General features: G+C 42.8%; 1 long non-coding RNA gene across 1 annotated transcript in view; it reads left to right on the top strand.

Moving 5' to 3' along the window:
• The first annotated feature begins 7,144 nt into the window (after nucleotides 1-7,144).
• LOC144731146 (uncharacterized) overlaps nucleotides 7,145-23,411 on the top strand; it is a 199,264-nt gene continuing 182,997 nt past the window's right edge. Inside the window, exon 1 of the long non-coding RNA XR_013587917.1 lies at nucleotides 7,145-7,365. This is a non-coding gene — a long non-coding RNA (uncharacterized LOC144731146). The remainder of the gene's footprint in view (nucleotides 7,366-23,411) is intronic.

The following is a 23,411-nucleotide window of genomic DNA, read 5'->3' as shown; positions in this document are numbered from 1 at the left end:
CAATCTGGGTCACACAATGGTTCTCAGAGTTTTTGATATTACTTGAATCTGTTTAGATCACGGAATAATAATAATGCTCTCCTGATATGTCTGCATGTTATGCATTGTTTTAATTCGCATTTTGACTAAATATTGCGGCTCGAATTTTTGTGTCTCATCGATTGCAATTGGAACAGTAACGCAAAACAATCGCAAAGCCTTCGTTGTGGAGAATGTCAATAACCAAAGCAATAAGCAATGCATATCCGCATACAAAAACATTATGAAATTTTGCACATTCAGTGAATGTTGAAAACGGCCCAGAGTTTGCTTATTTCCCATCGATGCTTACATGGATAATGACGTGCAACCCCAGAAGGCCATGCGGTTTATGGGTTGTGTAAAACATACTAATTATAAAAATTGTGATGTGGAGAAACAAATGTAGCAAGTATCCATGAATACATTCATATTAAACATTAGGGTCAACTTGGTGAGAATTTTTTTTTTTACATCTGGAATTCAAGTTCCCCATGTCCGCATTGAGACTATTACCCCAATGCATGCCTACCGATCACATGACAGTGGTGTACCCATTTATCCTGCGGTGTGGACAGAGGCCAGGGACATTTTATAATATTGCACAATTATTTCAACATCCACACCAGGAGATTGAATGGACAACCTCTGTATAGCAAAGCCATTACGCAATGGCAAAATCTTTATTGCTTATTATTGTTTACTATTGTCCAAACATCCGCAAATCGATTTCGTAGGGCGATGCTTGTTGGCCCGTCATCGGCAGACGCTGTGCGGTGGGCTTTTGTCAGCTGTCGCCTGGCGCTGGGCGTGTGCATTTGTTGTGGACAGGAGGACATCTGTGTGAGTGGCGTTTGGATTGCGTCAAACAAACGCATGGCCCATTGCAACACAAGCAGCGTGGCTAATTGAAAGGGCATTCATATTCAGGTCACATGGGATGGCCACAATTAACATTCCGTAAATTGATGCTCAATTTATCAACCATAGAGGGACGATAAGCTGAATATAGCCCAGATGCTTTCCCGTTGTCAATCAATCACAGTTCAAGCTTTGCAGCCATGGTGCCATATGTCTGGATCTGTGACTGTGAGCGAGAGTAAACATGTTTTTATAACCCAAGGGTACATTGGTCGCTGCATTCAAGTGATATCCCAGCCTGCATTATGCTTGATGTACCCTGAATTGCTTTCCTAAATGGGCTAGAAACCTAACTCGTCATGTTGACAAGCCATGTCGCTGTAGTATCACCGCTAATAAGCATATTGATGTACTATGCAATGAAATGGAATGTGTTTATGAGAGTCTATTTCATGTAATTAATGGCGGTAATTGGTGTAAAATGTGCTACAAAGCCCTTTGGCCAGTGATTAATTACATCACAGCAACTTAAACATCTCAACATCATGAAATTGATGAATTAACTTGCTGTGCACATTTCTTGATGTTACACGCTGCGCTTTAACATTGTTAAAAAAATATGTTGAGGATTTTTTTCTTCCCCCCGTGGCTTAATAGGCACAGTCATGGAAGAATGCCTCTCTGTTGGAAATTTTGGTTTCAGAGAGAAGGTGGGGGATCAATATTAAAGCGGGATTACATACTGAGATTATTATCTATAATGACATTACAGATTATCTAGTATCTGCCCTGAGCCAAGTAGCATGTTTAGAGTTCACGAGCCTTTTTCTGCGCGGGTATTTAGCCACGCTTTGCTGTAATCGCCACGTACGGTTGGCTGGCTGCCTGCCGCATGCCATTGCATTTCACGGACTCACGCCCGCGTTGTTGTTCGCGAGATTCACACGCGTGAACAGCGGTTAGATAAATAAAGCGTTCGAGCCGTTCCTTCCGATCCTCCTCTACGCCCCGCTCAACATACACAGCCGATCGACCCGTCAGGATAATACGAATATCACAACACAATGCAACACCTGCTCTGTACGAATCTCACCGCTGCGAACACACAATGGCTGGCCTGAGAAAGCGGTATATGTTACAACGAAACAGCCTTCATCTGGCAGTCGCCTGATGAAGCTGGTTGTAATTACTGGCGAAACGTCGTACTCAGATTGTAAATGTTGTGGCTTGGCTCTCCAACACACCGGTGTGCTGTACTAGTATGCTACACTCTATACTACACTACTATACACTACACTATACACTACACTATATAATATACTACTATACACTACACTATACACTACACTATATACTACACTACTATACACTACACTATACACTACACTACTATACACTACACTATACACTACACTACTATACACTACACTAAACAATATACTACTATACACTAAACTATACAATATACTACTATACACTACACTATACACTACACTACACTACTATACACTACACTATACACTACACTACACACTAGTCCTGTACTAGTGACGAATTGGCCACGTTCTGTTTACGTGACAACCCTTACTAGTTGGCTGTGTCGGGTGGTGGTGGGTTTTAACGACACATTTATATATTTACGCAATCTAACCCAAAACAACCTCTATGATGGACTCTTATATTTGTTGGGAATAATTCTCCGCAATTTAATCCCGATTGTGCCATCAGCGTTATGCCGAGCAGTGCAACACTTCATGTTAAGAGAATGGCCCCCGGTAGTGGATATCATAGAACTTCCTCAGAGATCCCTTCAAAGGTGGCTCTGGGCGGTGACATGACATGGCGGTAGAACATTCGCCACTTGTTGCAAAGGTTCACGGTTTAAATGCAGCGGCCGTGGGTGTATTTTCTTTTTTTACATACTTGCCATCTGCTTTGTAGAGTATGTCAAAGAGTGTACCGGCGTCACAGTTCAAACTTGATCAGTTACCCACAAATTACTTAATTATGATCATGAGTAAACTTGGCAAGACACGTCCTAAACTATTTTATTTTTATTTTAACAGGTAAGGCTCACTGAGCTATATAGATCATTTTCAGAAGAATTGTTAGCTCAAGCAAGTGGACTATCGCAGCCAAAATCCACGCGACCACGGGGAGAACATGCAAACTCCAGACATACAGGCGTCAGGGTCAGGATTAAACCCACAATCTCATGCATATCAGGCGAGGGAGTTAACATCTCGCTTGCGCGTCATGCAACTTAGAGAGGTTATCAAATGTAAACATTTGTCCAGAAAAGCACCAGCAATGGGATTTATATAATATTTTCAGAAGGGCCCTGCTTGGGATGTTTCATCAATTTCTTCAGATGTTTTTTATACTTGAAAATACAATGTTGTATTTTATTTTATTTCATCGACTTAATTTTACATTAAAATGCCACATGCAGAGTCTGCCAAAACCTCTTTGCTGTGTTACATTTTTTTTGCCATTACCTTATTGCCCAGTAGGGATTCAAATGTTGGCGTTTGATAGGCCCAGTAATTTTTGAGACGTACCTTTGCGCGGCAATTCAACCTAACCTTAACGTACATATGTTTAAGAAGTTTTGCCATCGCACAATATTCAAAGTGGGGGCATTAAACGGGTGGCTGACACTTTTGGGTGGCTTCAGATCAAGAGGAGGTTAAAGTGGCAATAACGGCTAGAATCTTTTGAACTAAGCCACAGTCTACAACGTCAGCTCAAACACCAATATTTGAATTATAATTTGATTCAATGGTGATTACGGCTGGTTACTGGTAAATATTCACGAAATTACACATTATCGCTTGTTTTTGTAACGCACCAGGTAGCTCCCCGCTTGTACGTTTGCTGGATTGTTACCGGATAATTGGTTCACCGTTGTTGTGCAATTACCTTCTAATTGTATAATTGCACATTGTTTTCCGGCAATTACCAAGTAATTGCACAGCAAACACCGCTGCTTGTTATTACGCACAACAGAAAATGAAATTTTAATGCTCGTGTTGGTACGCCACGCTCATAAAGCAAGACGTGTTGTGCTCAGGGTGTTTTTTTTATTCCTCTGAAGTTTAAGATCTTTTGCATAATGCGCACATGCTGTGGATATCAGCTGGTCCCTCTGCATTGGGTGCTGTTGTGCATCTCAGAGCACCTCGCCGTCCTCCCCAAAGGTGTGATGACATTAGGATTGTTTGCAATAGGCTACAGTTGGAGGCAGTCAACAAAGTCAAGCCACTGCTGCACCCACGTCGTCATAGAAAAACATGAAAATCCACATTTCCAAATTTGTTAGCATGATCTTAGGGGCCGTCCATAAATGACGTCACGCGATTTTGGACGATTTTTGACCCCCACCTCCTCACACGGCGTCACAAAAATTCAGACCCCCCCCTCAAATATGACGTCACAAAGCTCTGCCCCCCCCCCCCAAAAAAAAAAAAACATTCTTCAAATATATTTAAAGTTGCGCATTCTGATGTGACGTCACATTTCTCAACCCCCCCCCACCCCCTCGTCACACATCGTCACAAATGTCTGACTTCCCCCCCTCCCTAGGTGCGTGACGTCATTTATGGACGGCCCCTTATATATCGGTATGGTCCTCCTCCTCCTTGCAGCGGCTTTTGGCTGGCCATCGAACAAAACATGGTCAGTGCATCGTTTTCCTTTAGGATGCGCCTCTGCGGCCCTAGGGAACACTCTGCCTTCTGATATTAGTAAGCAATGCACTTCTAAATCTAGATTGAAATTTTTTTTCTTGACAACTGCTTTTTTTAGTTTAGATTTGTGTCATTCCTCCGCACCTCCGATTAGCACGGTTGGCTACATATGTTGCGAAAGAAGCTCAACATACATACATGCATGCATGTACCTGTGAGTCTAAACAGAATGTGTTAAATTGTCATCGTCATCATCGGCCATGGTCAATCCACTGCTAGATGATAGTCTCCCAAAGCTGCTACCATCTCTCGCTGTCCTGTGATGCCATCTTCCACCCAGCGCCTGCACACGAGTAGATGTGCATTGCTCAAAATCCTTAATCGACAGTTAGCCCAGTATAGTCGGGAGTTGATTATGTGTATAATGTGCTGTATATGTACAGAGTCTTCCGGATGTCTTGTGACCCCCATTTAATTCACTGAAACTTAATATTTGTTTTAAGTAAGGTTTATTTAAAACATAAATGAATATGCAAGGGGGGGGAAAATGTCCGGAGTCAATTCATTGGGGGTTACAAGACATCTAGACCATCCTGTAGTGTGGAAAAAAGTGGGCAACTCGCTTAATCTCTGCGCTATGATTCAAGCAACCTGCGTTTAATTCCTGGACATGTACAACGTCAGTGGCAAGTTTTATATGGACCTATCAGGAGCCTTCCCTAAGTTAAGTTTGCATAAAATGACGACTGTAATATATATTCTTGGTTCTTTCGGTAAAGTCACGTAGAAGGGAAATAATAAAATAAAATAAAAGTTGTATTATTTTTTTATTTCCCTTTTCATTTATTATTATTCTTTTATTATTATTATTTTACCTACGTGACTTTACTGAAAGAACCAAGAATATGAATCCCTGCAGTCACGAAAGCTTTAAATCAAGACTGTAATATACTTGTGCTGCACGCAAACATCAGCACTGGGAAACCAAATGGTGTACAGAGTGCTGTCACACAACAGATCTGTGTGCCGTACTGTCTCACTAAATACATTCCTAAAAGAGTTATTAAGCTTCTTGGTTCTTTCGGTAAAGTCACGTAGAATGGAAATAATAAAATAATAAAAAAAATATAAAAAATTCTCACGACGTTTCAGCCACAACGCAAGCAGCCGTCCTCAGGGGAAGAACAGGTCTGTCAGAAAGACAGCGTGTGGCCGAAACGTCGTGAGAATTGTCTTATTATTATTATTTTATTATTTCCATTCTACGTGACTTTATCGAAAGAACCAAGAAGATGAATCCCTGCAGTCACGAAAACTTTAAATCGAAAGTTATTAAGCTTTGCATATGTCGAGTGTGTGTATGCTCATCTGTGCGAAGTCCTGCGTTACTTTGGATTTACTAACCCCGGCCAGAGGAATTTCGAATTCATAACATTTGTATAATGCCACCATGAGAACACGAAGGTGCTGACTTTTGATTTGAACGCAAAGTCACAATATTGTGCACTGAAGTATTGATTTCCCTGTCCATGCATTTAGTTACTCACTTATTACATTGTACCACTCTGTCATATAACCATAAATCGCATCTTCCTGAATGTGACTTTAAAAATGAAACACAGGTCTTGAAGAAATGAATTTCCCCATGCCCTATAATTCATGGGTATTTGAAAACGCATTCGAAGGCAAGGCACAGACAAAGTATTATACATTTATACCCAAAGGTCAGCTTCCTGCTGTCACTTTTGCCGTTTTTTTAAGCGGTTCTTCAATATAGGAATAACTGAATGACAGACATCATCTCCAGAAGCACTGAAAGTTCTCCTCTTAGATGCAAGCAAATAAAAACTGCATCGCGAGTCATTTCGGAAAAAAAGTGTATTTCTGACAGATGAGACGAAATTTCGCATAGAGTTGGCATGCACTGTACTAAGGGGATTGAAGCTGCACTTCTTCATTCACTTAAGAAACATATTTGTATTGTATATGCAGTGAACTGCATACAGTAAATCAATAAAGACATACAAAGTTACAAGTAGTAATACAAACATAATTTGCCTGACAAATGAGTGATGCTATTGCAAAAAAACGGTGAATTTTTTAAGTGAGTTTGTGCAACACGTTTTTGAAAGCCAATATGTGCCGGTGTTGAACAATCATGTGGCATGTGAAATGGAGAAAAATGGCTGAAGTTGAAAACAAAATTGTGAATAACCCCCACATCGCCCCACCCGTACTCATCACACTTGGGTCAAAGTGCCTTCCACCTGTTCAACAGTTAAAAATTAATAATGGGGAAAAAAACACTTTTCTCGTGACAGTAAATTAGTGGTTCGAAGAGGCGAAGACTTAACGCCTCAACCAATTAACCAATTTGGCCACCGTTGATCCAATGATGTATGGGTTGATTCGACACTTTCAAAGAGCTGGTTCCACCACTACTCATTCCACACAGGTGGAATGGCTCAACATTGGTGGGGTTAGGGCAGAGTTTATGCTGTGCCGAGTGGCAGTGGCAATGTTTCGTCTTTGCCAGAATCGTGACAATTACTATTTGCCACGTGACTTGTGTGGGGTGGCAGTGGAGGCTGCCCTATTCACGGACATAATTGGACTATTCATTTCAAATCTTATTGATGGAGAAAAACATGTTTTTTGTTGTTGTTGTTGTTCAGAAGGAGGGAGAAAAGTGGCAAACGTACAAGAAAATTATGATATTGACAATATGCCGTCTTAACCATCAACATTCACCTCAAAAATGTATTCCACTCACTCCGCATCTGTTGAAGCTCATAAGGTAAATCTCATGTTATAATAATAGGGTTTATACCCTTTTTTTCTGGCAACAAAAGTGAAACCTTTTTTTACAAGGATTCATGTCTGCATTAACCACAATACTTGTAGTCAAATTCAAACAAAAAACCCACATCTGTCAGTCGCCTGGTGAAGCTAGTTGTAATTACTGGCGAAACGTCGTACTCGGATTGTAAATGTCGTGGCTTGGCTCTCCAACACACCGGTGTGCTGTATTAGTATACTACACTATATACTACACCACTATACACTACACTATACACTACACTCTATACTACACTACACTATATTATACACTACACTATACACTACACTATATTATACACTACACTATACACTACACTATATTATACACTACACTATACACTACACTACTATACACTACACACTAGTGCTGTACTAGTGACGAATTGGCACGTTCTGTTTACGTGACAAACCTTACTAGTTGGCTGTGTTGCGTGGTGGTGAGTTTAACGACAAATTATTACGCGATCTAACCTAAAAAAAACTTATGTATACATAGTTTTTTTATCGTATTAAACAAAAACGTCTGTACGGATATTAACAGAATTACTAGTCAATTGACATTGGCAACTTGCCTGAGCACTCAGGACTATGTAGTACAGTAACACGTAGTTACTTTGTAACACTTCACTCAACTAAACATTGGAGCATATGTGCAAGTTTTCTTTGGAAACCAATTATCGCCAAAACCACACTTTTTTTTACACTTGCATTTTGCTAAGAACCAAACACATTTTAACAAGGAGAGCCATAGTCCATAGCGTCGCCTATTATCTACGTGTTGTTTTCTTTTCCGGAAGTGATGTTTTTGACAAATGTGTCGTGTTTGTGATGTATAATCACAATTGTAAGACCGCTGATCTAACGTTGAGCGTCGGGTCTGAACACTCTCAAGCTAAAGTGGATAAAGGTACACATTTCACACATGTATTCCTGAATCATAAATCTTTAAGAGTCAAGAAGGAAGCTTCACCCATGAAGAAAGCAGTTGCCATTCATGGTAAAAACAAAAGAAACCCCACTCTTTCAAATCTCCACTCCAATGCTAATGTATGGGCATTAAAACACCTCCCTTGATCGCCTCCCAGTGCAACGCATATTTGCATAGACACAACGGCGAGACACACACGTAGTTAATATATATACTTAATCTTACATTTATAAGTCCTTTTCCATCTAACCATATTACATTTTCTACACAATGGAAATACAAAAATATGTTCTTGTGTTTACATGTTATAAAGTATTAAGATCATTGTACGTGTGTGGTTGATGTATGTAAACTATGAGATTAATATGCATCTGCCCTTGCTGTGCTGTGAAAAAACGACACTTGTCCCAGAATGTTGCTTTTTTATACATTTTCTTTTTGAAGCAGTGTTACTGACAAATGTGTTAAGTTTGTTCTTTGTGCTTGTGCACCGTTGGCAGCAGAGCATCATCAAATTACATTTTAATTCTCTTTGGTTCTTTCGGTAAAGTCACGTAGAAAGAAAATCAGTTAAATAATAGAATACGACGTTTCGATTGCAACACAAGCAATCGTCATCAGGTATATTGTAACCGCATTTTCAGGAGCTAAATAATTTCGCGTGAGTTGCATGTTTACTGGGCCATGTGAATTCCAGTGTTCATGGTGTAAAGAGAATACATTTATAATTTGATTTCGTGGTATACACATTGTACATGTGTAATAATTTCCTAGACTTTTAAAAACTGCAAAAAGTGACGATGTCTTGTATATGAAAAAAGAATACATGTAATATTCTGGAAACATTTTCACTACACTGTATTTTGCCCCAATGTAATATTTCACTTTGAGGGTGGATTGGAAAGTATATTTAACGTACAAGTAAAACAGTTTTGAAAAAAGCTGTAATTTTATTCCACACAGCTGTGGATTTTCTCTGGGTAATCCAGTTTCCCCCCACTGGCCACTTAAAAAAACGTCTTAGGAATCAGTGGAGTGAGGCTTTCCTGGGAGCACTACCTCTGTTACATCATGATTATCGGCAGATATTATAAAATAATTGTCACAATCATCAAAGTCGTTGTTGCCATCATCATTACCCTCATCTTTGTCTTCTCCATTTTGATCAATTGCCCCCATCGTCTTGTCCGTGTGAGCTCGCGGGAAAATTTAGAGCAGTAAAAAGTTGCTCTAAATATTACAGAGAAACGAAAAATGGAGGCACCAAACGTGCATGTGTGAGAGCCTATGGGGAATGGGCCAACAAAACATTCTCAGTGCACAAGCCAAAGTCACAATTGATGCAATCTTGCTTGAAGGCGGAGTGTTTCCAAATATTTGCAGCAAGTTTTTATGTCATCGGCGGCTCTCCATTGACATCCTGTCCTAACCCCCACCCAATATGGGCCCTACCACAATTGTGCAATGAGTAGCGGGAGAATGGGTGTTTTTCTGTGGTGAACTGGCCACGTGTGAACTTACATGTGGAATGGTTCCGACTGTCTATGAAAACAACCATGTTTTTGTCCAAAACAGTGGTGCGATGATGGTCAAAATAGCAGCACGATTTGGGCCCCTTGAGTTCAGGGGTTTTTGTGGTTTCCAATTCAGACGCTTTCGTCTCTGTTATTGTGCAAAGTATGCTTTTATAGTATGCGAATGCGTAAAGAGATATTTTGTGAACAATTGTCTAATTGATGATACAAGCCTAAAACCCGACACGGCCTCGATGGGTAATTTTCCTAAAAAAAACAAGTTATCCACCTGAGAATTCAAGGTTTATCAGACGAGCCAAGGTCAATTGAAAGTGTTCCACATTTGGGAAGTGACCTCGGTCTATTTTTTTAAAAATGAATAAAATGTGTATGCTCTTCAAGCGCAGTGCAGGACCGACGTGGACAGACAGTGAGAGATCGGCAAACATGGGCGCATAATCCACTGTTCCCCAGTTGTCATCGAACAAAATGATAGGAAACCTGATGAGGTTCACGTGGGAAGAGAGAGAAGGGTAAATAAATGATGGGAGAATGCAAGCAGAGAAGGGGTGTCTGTCTTTCCTGGGTAAACAAGTAAATTGAACGGTCGAAGGACCACATTGAGAGTGACTCAATATGTCGGCACCTCTTCCCCAATATCCCAGCGCACGGGACTCGTTCGCCGTGTGATGGTTGCACATGTTTGCAATCCACAGCTTTGGAAGTGGGGTCAGGATATCCCACAGAGAGCCACAATGTGTGACCTGTAGAAAGCAATCTAGTAGAAGAACTAGCTGTGCTATCTGTGCCAAGTGTATGTTAGCCCCTCGTTTTAAAGGGCTTTCTCTGGGAACTACAGCTTCCTTCAAAAGGCAAATACAACGCCGGTTGAAGATCTCAAACAGAACCTCCCTAAAAATATGGTTTGAGACTCGGCTGAAGCTTTCTTGGATCACTGGGAGAACATGAATTCCCCAGAGTGCACACCTGTTGTTGCATACATCTTTGATTTCTCAACTGCAATCCAGCCCAAGTCACGTCATTAGTACTTACGTGAATAAATCCACAAGTGCCAGCAGTGCAAATGATAGATATATGCTCTCAAAGGGATTTTGGCAGAATAAAAACAACAGTTAAAAAAGTAAGATAAAAAAAATGTAGTTGCCCCCAGCTAAGCCATGGCCGCCTGTTGAGCTGTTTGCAGATTTGAAAACAGATGGCGATTGAAGTAAAGGAGAGGGGAGGTCCAAAGGAGAAGAGAGAAACTTTTTACACAGATGGTGCCTGAGCTCCTGTGAAAAAACACTCGAGCCCCTGTGCAGCCAAAAGAAAGAAAATGAAATTAATACAAAATAATAATACTTTCATTTTATAGAGCGTCATTCATGCTAATAGAATCCCACAACCATGTACATGAATTGTATATTAGGACCAAATCCCATATACAGCCACTACCAAGCAAATTAAAATCCTCCTACCAAGCAAGGTATAAAAAAAAAAATGGGACCAAAGTAAAAAACACCCAAATTGAGTAAGAAGCAAAGAGTGAAAATATAGCTTGCAATATCAATGTTAATCATAATAATTATTTGACCAGAAAGGTTATAACTTAAGTCGTAAAATGTTTAGTTTTTATTCCGTTCCAGATTGGTTTTGTTTTGCTAATTACATTTTTAAATATATATATTATATCGAAGGGGATACAATCTTAAAAGTAAATCTCCACAGTTTGGTTGGCTACCTGTTTTAAAGACCAACGTATTACATAATAGTATGATGGTAACCCTATATATATATGTTTAAGTTTCTGTAACCCAATGTTGTGAGTGTATTATGATTAGTCTACAACGTAATCTTCCCGAAAAAAACTCATATTCCGGGGATTTTATTGCGTAGCAACGATTTATGTTCATTCAATATATTATATTTATTCAGTGAGTTTAGTTGTTGCCCAGATTAAAATTGTCTTCATCGCTGTGGTCTCGATTTAAAGCCTTCGTGACTGCAGGGATTCATCTTCTTTGTTATTTCGGTAAAGTCACGTAGAAGGGAAATAATAAAATAATACAATTAAAACATAATAAAATAATTCTCATGACGTTTCCGCCACAACGCAAGCAGCCGTCCTCAGGTGAAGACCAGGTCTGTCGAGAAGACAGTGAACAGAGTCTGTCTTCTCGACAGACCTGTTCTTCACCTGAGGACTGTCGAGAAGACACAGTTTGAGAAGACAGACTCTGTCTTCTCTGTCTTCTCGACAGACGCTGTCTTCTCGACAGACCTGTTCTTCACCTGAGGACGGCTGCTTGCGTTGTGGCCGAAACGTCGTGAGAATTATTTTATTATGTTTTATTTTTATTATTTTATTATTTGCATTCTACGTGACTTTACCGAAAGAACCAAGAAAACGCTGTAGTCTCATTTAATTTGGTTTTGTCTTTTTCGGCGACGCAGGTAACTCTTGCAAATGAGACTCATCCTGGTCTCTTGAGTTCCTACCTGGTTAAACAAGTTACACTTGAAAACGTGGAACCTTTCCCTGCAGGTGTGCGTCTCGCACGCTTGAGGATCATCTCAGCACCCAGCTTACAGATGCGCATCAAAAGTCGCGTTGATTGTTGTATATAAAAAGGGGAGAAAATCAAGCATCGGCGTGGATTCCGTAACGATGATCAAAGCACGTTTGTCCTTGGAAATATATAGTCGCAGTACAGGAGCCGATACGTCGCTGTCAGGGTAGAACGCCTTTTGGTTTCCGTCTGTAGGTTTTGGGAAACCCGTGGGATACATTTGGCCGGTTTTCGATTGGGCAAAGTCCCTAACAGCAACGCAACTTAAAAACTAAAATATTATTGACATTGCATCAAATCTTTCAAGTGCTATAGCGACCTCATGTTACAGACGTGAAGATGGAAAGAGTCGATGCGTTCTTGCGGTCAACCCTCAATTGGATATTTTGCTGAAAATGTAATGCACACTGAAATGTGCATCATGTTGTAGTAAACAGTGGCCACCTTAAGGACAATACCAGTACGAGCTTCTGCAATATGAATGTGGATCTTCCAGCACTGGCCCGAGCCTTCCCGCTGGGATGAGTAATGCCCGCAGGCTCGTATTGAGCAAGGGAACCCTTTGGTTCTCAACATCGGGGGGGGGGGGGGGGGGAAGAGGTGAGAAAAAAAAGTAGTGTGCAGAAATATTGGACATCAATCACAAATCCCAGAGACGGTGAACTCCGTGATATCCTTTTGCTCGTGCAGAGGTCACGCTGTGGTTCACACGTGGAACAGAAGGAAGCGCTTTGTGTGTGGGCAACAGCTGTTGAGGCAGGGGAGCCCTCTAGTAAGGACCTGCTCTCAGCATCTCAACGCAGACAGTGACTCGATCTGCCCCCACCAACCCTGCCCCTTGCTGCTGATGTTACTTCCAAGGCTCAAGTCTCAAGGGTCTCCCCTCCATCTGTTTTTCATTTCAACTTCTAACCATCGCAGTAGCGACAAATTAAAATTAGTATTATTATTTTTCCTTTAATTCTTCCCGCACAGAGGGACACACACCCGCTTATCTTTCAAGACGCAATGGCGAGGATTATCGCCATTGTTCATATGCCTCGTATTTTCTCTTCTTTTTATTTCCTCTCTGATATTTTATTTCGCCTCCCCCACCACCACCACCACCACGTCCTCTTCAATGGTCGCGTGCGCCACTCTCCGCAAACGAGGCCCCGTTGGCTTCTGGCGGAGCGGCGCGGTTGCCATCGAGCGTCAATCACCGCACCCGTCACGCGCCCGAGCAATGCGGATAAATAAACCCACAAACAAATAAATGAGCAAAGGCAGGCGCGTGTGCCGGTTGGGGATGGGAGGGGGGGGTCCCCCTTGCAAACTACAACTGACTGGTACGGATTTACACTATGAGACCTCCTTTACCAGTGGCAAAATATAGTAATAGGTTTTTACCCTTTCAACTGGTACAAAAACTGACACCTTTATACAAGGCATCATGTTTGCAATAACCACAACACAAGCAGTCAAAATGCAAACAAAAAGAAACAACTCTGATGATGATAATGATATGCACTGTCCTTGAAGTTGATTGGTCCACACCCGAGACAGCTTTTCTTAGAGCCTAGATGACGGCGTCATCTGGTCCAAGACCATGTGAGACTAGGCTCTAAGAAAAGCTGTCTCGGGTGTGGACCAATCAACTTCAAGGACAGTGCATATCATTATCATCATCAGAGTCGTTTCTTTTTGTTTGCATTTTGACTGCTTGTGTTGTGGTTATTGCAAACATGATGCCTTGTATAAAGGTGTCAGTTTTTGTACCAGTTCAAAGGGTAAAAACCTATCACTATGACTGGCACGGATCGACGACTGCCGGTGAGACCTCGTAAAGTCGAAGACGGCTGACCGGCACTGGCCGATGCTACTCCGCGTATTCTGGCTGTCTTTCCCCCGCACCTCCGATTCGCACGGTTGGCTGCGTACGGTGCAAAAGAAGTGCAACGTGTGTGCATACATACGTATTCAACTATAGCGAGCGGGACCTGCATCTTTTGCTTGGAACCGGTCTAAACTTTTTAAAACTCTTCCAGATATTTTTTTTGTTACGATTTTTGCATGTTTATGTTTCTTTCTAATTTTCTTGCCTGCGATTATTTGAGTTAGTTCTCTCCTCGGCGATGTAACTCGCATCGCACCGTCCTGCGGATCCATTCCAGTGGTGAATTTGCTGATGGCAGAGGCATCTCTGGCAATCCGAGGTTTTCGTTAAGTCAATTACATTTATAATTTCTCAATTTTGGTTCCCTCAATTTTTTCTGGACCCTCTATTTGAGAAAGGTGTCATATTCTGCATGCCCTCCTGCTTGCTGAGAAATTTAATTTACATCCTCCCCTCTCATTCCTCTATCAATGCCAAATTTACCAATCATCCTTCCTTTCCCTGCATATTTACACACCTCGATCTGGTGCCATTCTTTAGTTTAATTAACATACTTTTAATTATTTTTCGTTATATTATTTCATAGTAGTACTTTTACACTGATTCAAGCAAGCACGTAAACTAAATATTCACGATTGCAAGTGTTTAGCGTGTCATTTATTATTGTTTCATCTCAGCGGTAAGTTGATTATTTACATGGCCTTAACAAAAAATGATTAATAATAATTAAACTATCCGTGGAGGCTTACATGTTAAAGTTAATTTGCATTTCTCAGAGACGAGACCTCACGTTTGGATAGAAAACTAAAATGGCACCACATGGCAGCAGCTCAACTGCTCTTAGCTCTGCAACCAACAATCTACGTAGGCTATATGGGCAAGTCATATTCTTGGTTCTTTCGGTAAAGTCACGTAGAAAAAAAAAAAGTAAAATAAAAATAATAAATTGAAAATTAGAAATTTAAAATGATAAAAGCAAAAAAAGAAACACGATGAAAATACATTTTTTTACAGTAAAATAAAATTAACAATACATTGAAAATAATAAAAGAAAAAAACCCACGACGTTTCGATCGCAACACAAGCGGTCTGATGAAGACCGTTTGTGTTGCGATCGAAAGGTCGTGGGTGTTTTGCTTTTATTATCAATTTATTATTTTAGATTTAATTTTATCATTTTTATTTTTATTTTCTATCAACGTGACTTTACCGAAAGAACCAAGAATATGAATTCCTGCAGTCACGAAAGTTTTAAATCAAAATGTACATGGAGGGGAAGCTTCGTCTGTGTTCGCCTGCGTCATCCGTAGAGCCGTGCAAGCGTGGCTCTGGGAGCACGGCACAGATCGCTTCGCTCATCGAATGAACCCATTGGCTGAGGTAGACAATCGTCGTGCTTCTTAGCCAATCACTGCTCGCTGGGACACGTGGACAGACACGCGGATGGAGGAATGGATTTCGACGTTCAAAATGTTGCATTCACCACGTTTCAAGTCCACAACGGTTGCCTCCTATGGGTAGACTTATCCTCGCCACAGGAATGTGGACATTTTCACCACTGGCTCAGGGCTGTAAAGAGGCGATGCCCATATTCTTAGGTTTTTTCGGTAAAGTCACGTAGGTAAAAAATTAAAATTAATAAAAGTAAAATAAAAAAAATCACGACGTTTCGGATGCAACACAAGCTTCCGTCTTCAGGTGGAACCGTCAAAGCCCGACAGCTGTATCAAGTAAATGAGAGATTACAAGAGATACCACTCCGATGCCCAACCTCCTCAGTTGCATGTTTGAGCAGGGCATGTTTGAGCAGGGCACGTATGTGCGTTGAAGTTCTTTCGCACCGTACGTAGCCCAACCATGCAGCTCGGAGGTGCGGGGGTGTAGGACAATGAACGGAACACAAAAGGCAGTTTTAAAATAAATTAGTTGATTTGACAAAAATTGCAAAGCATTTGTTGACTGCTAAGACTATGGCTGTTATTGAGCACTTATTAAAACTGGCGAAGCACGCGTGGCAGTGATGCATAACACAAAATAATAATTAGCGTCTATATGGAGAATGCAGTATGTGACAAAATAAAAACAATCTAACAATATCTCTCCATCCCTTGCATATCCGTCAGCATTATGTTTTTTTACATCTCCCATCAGCCACGTGGTTTAATACAAACACACTGAAACGGTAAAAAAATATTTTGTAAGTACGTATGTTGAACTTCTTTCGCGCCGTACACAGCCATGCGTGCTAATCGGAGGCGCTTTCGGTGAAATGATTTCGTTGATGCTGCGTCTTTACCTCCCCAGTGTTGTTGTTGTTGATGATGACGACGACAATTTGCCAGCGACTCATTGCAGGACGAGTTGACCTCAGAGGAGTCGCTTGCCGCAGTTGGATTCAAATTGCCACGAGTGTGTTATGCGTGCCCAAGGATTTCACCTAGCAGTAGGCTGAGTTTGTTGCGCAGTGCGGTGTGAGCCATGCACAGACGTACTGGACCACATATGCACACAAAGACAAAGATTCCCCGTATAGCCTTAGTAGACTTTTGGGACAAATGCTATTAGCGGAGCACCCGTTCGCGGCCACCTCGGCTGGAACGGCACACTCAGGGGGTGGGTGGCTAGCACCACACCCGACTTCCTACATACATGCATATGTAGAGCAACACACTAACCGCTGAACTATCGCTCCCCACACACGCGCACACACACACGTCCTCGTGACCGCAATGAGCAACTCCCTATCCAGTGGGGGGAAAAGACGACACACTGCCATTTCTCTGTACAGGGAAATGAATGTGATTCGCATGAATGAGCAAATGCATCGCCCCATAACAATTCACGTGTGCAATCTGGCTTTGCTGCTAACATCGAATGTGATTATTTGAAGTTTTTTTTTTATTATACCCATCATGCAAACAAAAAAGTGAGCTCCATGTCTTTGCATGTATGACATTGTTGTTGTAAATGTTATTTTAACAATTGTTTTCTTTTTATCCGCTCCCGTGCTCTAACGTAGCTGGAATCAAATCAAGCGCTCCCCGTGAAGTGTTCAACTGCAAATAAAAAAGCCAGCTGTGGGTAAAAACAACTTTAGCAGCGAGGGGTGTGTGTGGGAAAGAGCGCACGCACGTATTTCATCGTAGCAAAATCACCGTCTGTTGCCATTAGAGCAATGCACAAGGGCACATTGCTTCTTTGCATCACACGTCCAATGCGATGCAGCAGCACGGCGCTTCACTGATACCTCGAGCCACACCAGCACAGGGGAAGGACAATCTGGAAGGAAAGCGAGCGTATTATCTGGGATTTTGGGACAAAGCACTACACGTGCACTTCATGGGTGCGTTGGGTAGGTTGTTAGGTAGGGACATAGATGTGGTCGTGGGTTAGCGCTGCACTGCTAACCTCGGAGACACGAGTTCAATTCCCACTCACGGCCAACGCAAGTGGAGATTATTTGAACCGGTCCCGTGCCCCTACCGTACGCCGACTCGGCCTCAATCGAGTACCTGGTGCTGTGTGGAGACACCACCACCAGGGAGCAGAGGTCGCAACCGGGTACCCGATACCCGTACCCTACCCGATATTCGGCTACCCGTACCCAGCCGGGTACGGGTACCCGTTTGCAACCCTGGTGCGGCCGGGTCCGGGTACGGGTAGGCCATGAGTCACTGGTGAGTCAACGTTTGTCACTCATTTCCCAACGTCTTGTCTCTTCTCACAATTCAAGTTCCTAGAATCAACCCACCCGCGCCTGCAACATGGCTTCATCCCAGAGGTCGCAATCGGGTACCCGTACCCTACCCGATACCCGGCCGGGTACGGGTAGCCGGGTATCGGGTACGGGTACCCGATTGCGACCCTGGTGCGGCCGAGTACGGGGAGACAAAGGCGGTCAGGCGTGGTGCTGCCCCCATCCCCGTGTGCCATGCCGGCATTCATAGGTGCTCGTTATCAGCACTTGCCCTTGCCCCAAATGTCTGTATGCAGGTAGATAGATATGCATGCTGGCGAGAGGGCAATAAGAATTCACTCCCATCAACAATGTAATGAGCTGTCGCGAATCGGAGGTGATGATTCGACTCAATGTTTTTGACTTTTGACATTTTACGATCTTTATTCTTGTTTTTTTTTTCCTTTTAAATCTCATTCGCTGCTTTACATCCAAAGCACGTACTGTTGTCCGCAATATTAATTCGATAATCTATTGAAATTGAGAGAAGTACAGGCTCAGTGCGGCCTGGAAGCGTATTGTTAATACACGTTACAATTGTGTTCCTTGTAAAGGCATCACATGCTAATCAACTGTGGTGAACAATCTATTGTGTTATAATTACCATAACCCCTCCTCTCTCCTCTGCTCTCCGCACATGTTTGGGTCACGGTGATGACGTCCTCTTGCTCTGTTTAAGACGAGAAGCAAGGTGGATTGCCTCACCATTCTGGAAAATTGCCAGATGATGCTGGTTGATGTCCTTACCAGCGAAACGTCGTACTACTCAAATTGTAAATGTCGTGGATTTACTCTCCAACACACCCGTGGGCTGAAGTAGTATCTAATTGGCACGTTTTGTTTACGTGACAAACCTGACCGGTTGTGTCGGGTGGTGGAGGGTTACGACACATTTATGCTTGCGCGATTTAACCCAAAAACCTTAATCATCATTGGCAAATAATAATGCCAGCAGGTGGGCCCGTTGGCTCAGAAGTCTGAGCGTGAGCTGGCACTGCTGAGATCATGGATTCACATCTGGGAAGACATTTGTGATTTTAAACTGGGTTCTCAAGTGTAGCGAGTAGATGGTCACACCAGAATACAGCAACAAACCAGCATGTTTATTAGTTTTTTTAACTTAATTGGTCAAAATTTCGCTCTGAGAATTCCTGTCATGTGACAATACTTACTCTATTGCAGGGCATTGGGTAAGTGCTGCCCGTTACTGTGTAGATAATAGGTCACTTGCCAAGGTGGTGAGATGTTAACTCTACCTCGCCTGGTATGCAGAAGGTTCGATTCCAACCCTGCCATCATGTATATTGGGAGTTTGTGTGTTCTCTCCGTGTTCTCTCCGTGGTCGCGTGGATTTTTTTTCGGGTCCTCCGGGTTTTGTCTTCACATTTATAATCAACATGCTTCAAGAGTATTTGACTGCTATACATTTATACATGATAAGCCTTTTCATTGAGCTATCATTTGTGGCCAGGTCGCATCAGAAAAATAGCTATATAACTCAGTGTGCCTTACCTGCTAAGATCAATAAAAAAGTAACTTCTGATTATCTCTCTCCACAGGCCGTTATTGAAACGTGAAGGGTTCCACTGAACCTGAAAGAGTTCCAAAAGGATTATTTTTTTGTCTTGACACCGGTTTTGCGATTGAGATCAAAGACAAAAATGAGTGGTTTGATTCTCACGCTCGTGATTCGGTGCACGTATCATGAGCACGAGGATCGATTCTTGATTGATAAATCTATTTATCTTGCGTGTCTATTCGGTAGGTAACATTTACAATAATAACTTCTAAATATTGATTCAATCTGTGAAATGAAATTTCATCAACAGTAGATATTAAATGTAGCACAAATATAAACTATTATTCCACGAAAGAGATGCATCATGCGTACGTGATACAAGTAATAATTTCGCCTCGTGCATCTTTTGGGGCCAATATTTTTACATTTACCTGCATTTCATTGAAGCACAGTTGTCTTCTTATTCAACTCTGAAAGCCTGGCTATATCTTCATTAACACATTCCTGCGGAGGGAGCTGTTAGGAACGTTGGGTTGCTCGGTCAATGGCCAGGGTCAACGGCGGCGTGGTGTATTCCGCAAATATGCCCGACTGTGAGGGTGGGCACAAGCCGGCGTGAGTAGGTTAAACGTTGAGTTTTATAAGGGCACCACGGGGTGACCAGCCCCTCCCCACCCAGCCCCACCCCTCCCACTCCCCACCCAGCCCCTCCCCACCCAGCCCCTCCCCACCCAGCCCCTCCCTGCCCACCTAGCCCCTCCCTGCACGACGGACGGACGGACACAATAAACCCCTGTGGGCTGGTGTAACCAGGAGGTTCCTACCAGTATTATTCTTCGTGTTCTGCATTCAATGCTATGCCATTCAACAGATACACGGGGCTGAGGGTCACGTGACTCATTGGCAACCAATAACGTGAATAGGACTTTGAAAGTTAAAGTATTGTTGAGTGTTGACAAGTGTAAAGTGTAAGGGTGAGTACTTGGGGTAAAACATTTTTTTACCCAGGATTTTGAAAATTCACACATCCTTCCCTCCGAGCAACATGACAATTCAAAAGCGGTTGACTGCAACGTAGCAAAAAAAAAATGCGTGATACAATGACAGCGCCTGCGATTAGGTTCCAGTGGGATTTGTTTACATTAGTTTCAATTTCTTAGCCATTTTTAATTGCATGTTTATGGAAGCTTTATTGACTACGTTCCTTTGCAAAGTGACAGCTTCAGCGAAAATGCTAATTTGTGACGGTGAGGAGACGAGTGCAATTATGGATTGGAAAATTCCACTAACATTCACTGGTACCTGTACCGTGTGACAACTCGCCTCTTCGCTTCAAGAATGTAACTTCAGGTGCATTTTCAATGTATGCCGGAGAACTGCTCGTATCAATGGGACATTTTTGCCACAGACAGAACTGCTGAACACGAGCTAGTAAATACTTTGAAACTTGCATTGCCTTTCCACTGTGTTCGCCTTTTGGCCTTCACTGGTCTGGCACTGGTGAGACGAGGCCACGAAGAAGGATATCTTTTGTGTAGGCCAATCGGTTTCAAAGACAATGCATATCTTAGCTGAGTATGTTTGCATGCATTGCCACAAGTATGTGTGGTTAATTCAGACTCGATGCCTTACATTGGTGGCACCTGTTTGGTGTTTGAACATTTTAACACCTCCTGATGTATTGCCTATTCTTAATTTGGAGCTTTCGTGACTGCAGGAATTACTCTTTGGTTCTTTCGGTGAAGTCACGTATACAGATAAAATAAATAATAATATAATAGCTATTATATAATTTATACGTGACTTTACCGAAAGAACCAAAGAGTAAGCCTATTCTTGTTTTTCATCGTCGCATCTGTCTGTCACCCTATTATCGGCGACTTTCATTATCCACGGTCGCCGTCGGGAAACTCCTGTTGCCTGTCAGCGGACCCAATCTTCCACTCGTCTGCTACCATTCGCAGAATTTCCCAGAGTTCATCGCGGAGCAACTTCCAATTATGTGCACGTGTTTAACGGGTGAGGTGAGTCGCACGGCAAATGACTCCAATCATCAACAATTCATCCGTAAATTATACTGGTAGGAACCTCTTTGTTACACCAGCCCACAGGGGATTATTGTGTCCGTCCGTCGGTCGTGCATCCAAAAATGGGAGGGGTGGGTCTGGGTGGAGAGGTGAGGGTGGGGAGGGGCTGGGTGGAGAGGGAGGGGCTGGGAGGGGCTGGGTCGGAGGTGGGAGGGGTTGGGCTGGGTGAGGAGGGGCTGGTCACCCCGTGGTGCCCTTATAAAACTCAACGTTTAACCTACTCACGCCGGCTTGTGTCCGCCCTCACAGTCGGGCATATTTGCGGAATACACCACGCCGCCGTTGACCCTGGCCATTGACCGAGCAATCCAACGTTTCTACCAGCTCCCTCCGCAGGAATGTGTTATCCCACGGACAAGTGAAGTACAATTTGTGCATCCCCCCCCACAACACGTTATCACACGTAAGGGAAGTTCCGCATCGTGTACAATTCAGACGACAAGCTTAAGATGTATGATGTTCACGCGTTCATTACAAAATTGCGTTCTAATTTTTACCATTCGAATCATAGTAAATAGTACCATGGCATCCCAATTGTTTAATTGGACACACGGGTTCATTTTTTTTTACATCCAGACATACCAGTACTACATGCTGTCTGGCCATAGAGCCATCTGTGTGGTTGATTTAGAGCAAAGCATAACCGTTAAATTAAAATCCCATCAGACAGCATATGGTAGAACTTAACCTTCAGAAAGAAGCAATATTTGGATGCATTTGAAGTTGTGGCGGCCCACATTGAAAACAATCTCACTAAGTTTCCCTGAATAATTAGCAAATCTCCCACCAGGGTTTTAATTGGAACTGTCTAGGCTTAAACAAAAAACAACTCTACATTAATAAATACAACTGCCTTGTGGGAGACGAAAGAGTTTGTATGATAGGTGCCATTTCGAGCAGTGGCCATTCTTCACAGCACATAGGGAGGCCATGGAAATAGTGTACAATAATTAGAGACTACACTTTGCACCGTGCAGCCCTCGTTAGAATAACATTTTAAAAGGGGTTTCGCGATAAACAGATTCTATTCTATTCTATTTCGGAATTATACAGCGCCATTTCCAGGGTACTTTAAGATGCAATCTGATGGTCTTTAGTGAGGAAGGTGATGGCATGGATGGGGGGTAATGGAGCTGATGTTGCTGGGTTAGGTAAGGCAGAATAAGGTGGAGTGTGATGGTGAGTGAGGGTGTCTGATGGGTGCAACGTGGAATGAGAGTCAGTGGAGTATGGGGCACGTCAGGGAAGTGGTAAAATGGGCATGGATGAGGATAGGTAGGTGGAGGCTGGTAGGAGCAGAGGTGTGGTGGCCGGAAAGTTGAGCCAATGGAAGAGCACAGTGTAGGGCTGGGGAGGGATGTGGCCAGGTGCACATGGAAAGTTGAGCCAATGGAGGAGCACAGTGTAGGGCTGGAGAGAGATGTTGGCAGGTGCACATGGAAAGTTGAGCCAATGGAGGTGCACAGTGTAGGGCTGGAGAGAGATGTGGCGAGGTGCACATGGAAAGTTGAGCCAATGGAAGAGCACAGTGTAGGGCTGGAGAGAGATGTTGGCAGGTGCACATGGAAAGTTGAGCCAATGGAGGTGCACAGTGTAGGGCTGGAGAGAGATGTGGCGAGGTGCACATGGAAAGTTGAGCCAATGGAAGAGCACAGTGTAGGGCTGGAGAGAGATGTTGGCAGGTGCACATGGAAAGTTGAGCCAATGGAGGTGCACAGTGTAGGGCTGGAGAGAGATGTGGCGAGGTGCACATGGAAAGTTGAGCCAATGGA

This window comes from Lampetra planeri, chromosome 38 (genome assembly GCF_965212315.1).
Source record: "Lampetra planeri chromosome 38, kcLamPlan1.2.h2, whole genome shotgun sequence".
Classification (NCBI taxonomy): Eukaryota; Metazoa; Chordata; class Hyperoartia; order Petromyzontiformes; family Petromyzontidae; genus Lampetra; species Lampetra planeri.
This window is presented reverse-complemented; position numbering and strand designations above follow the sequence as displayed.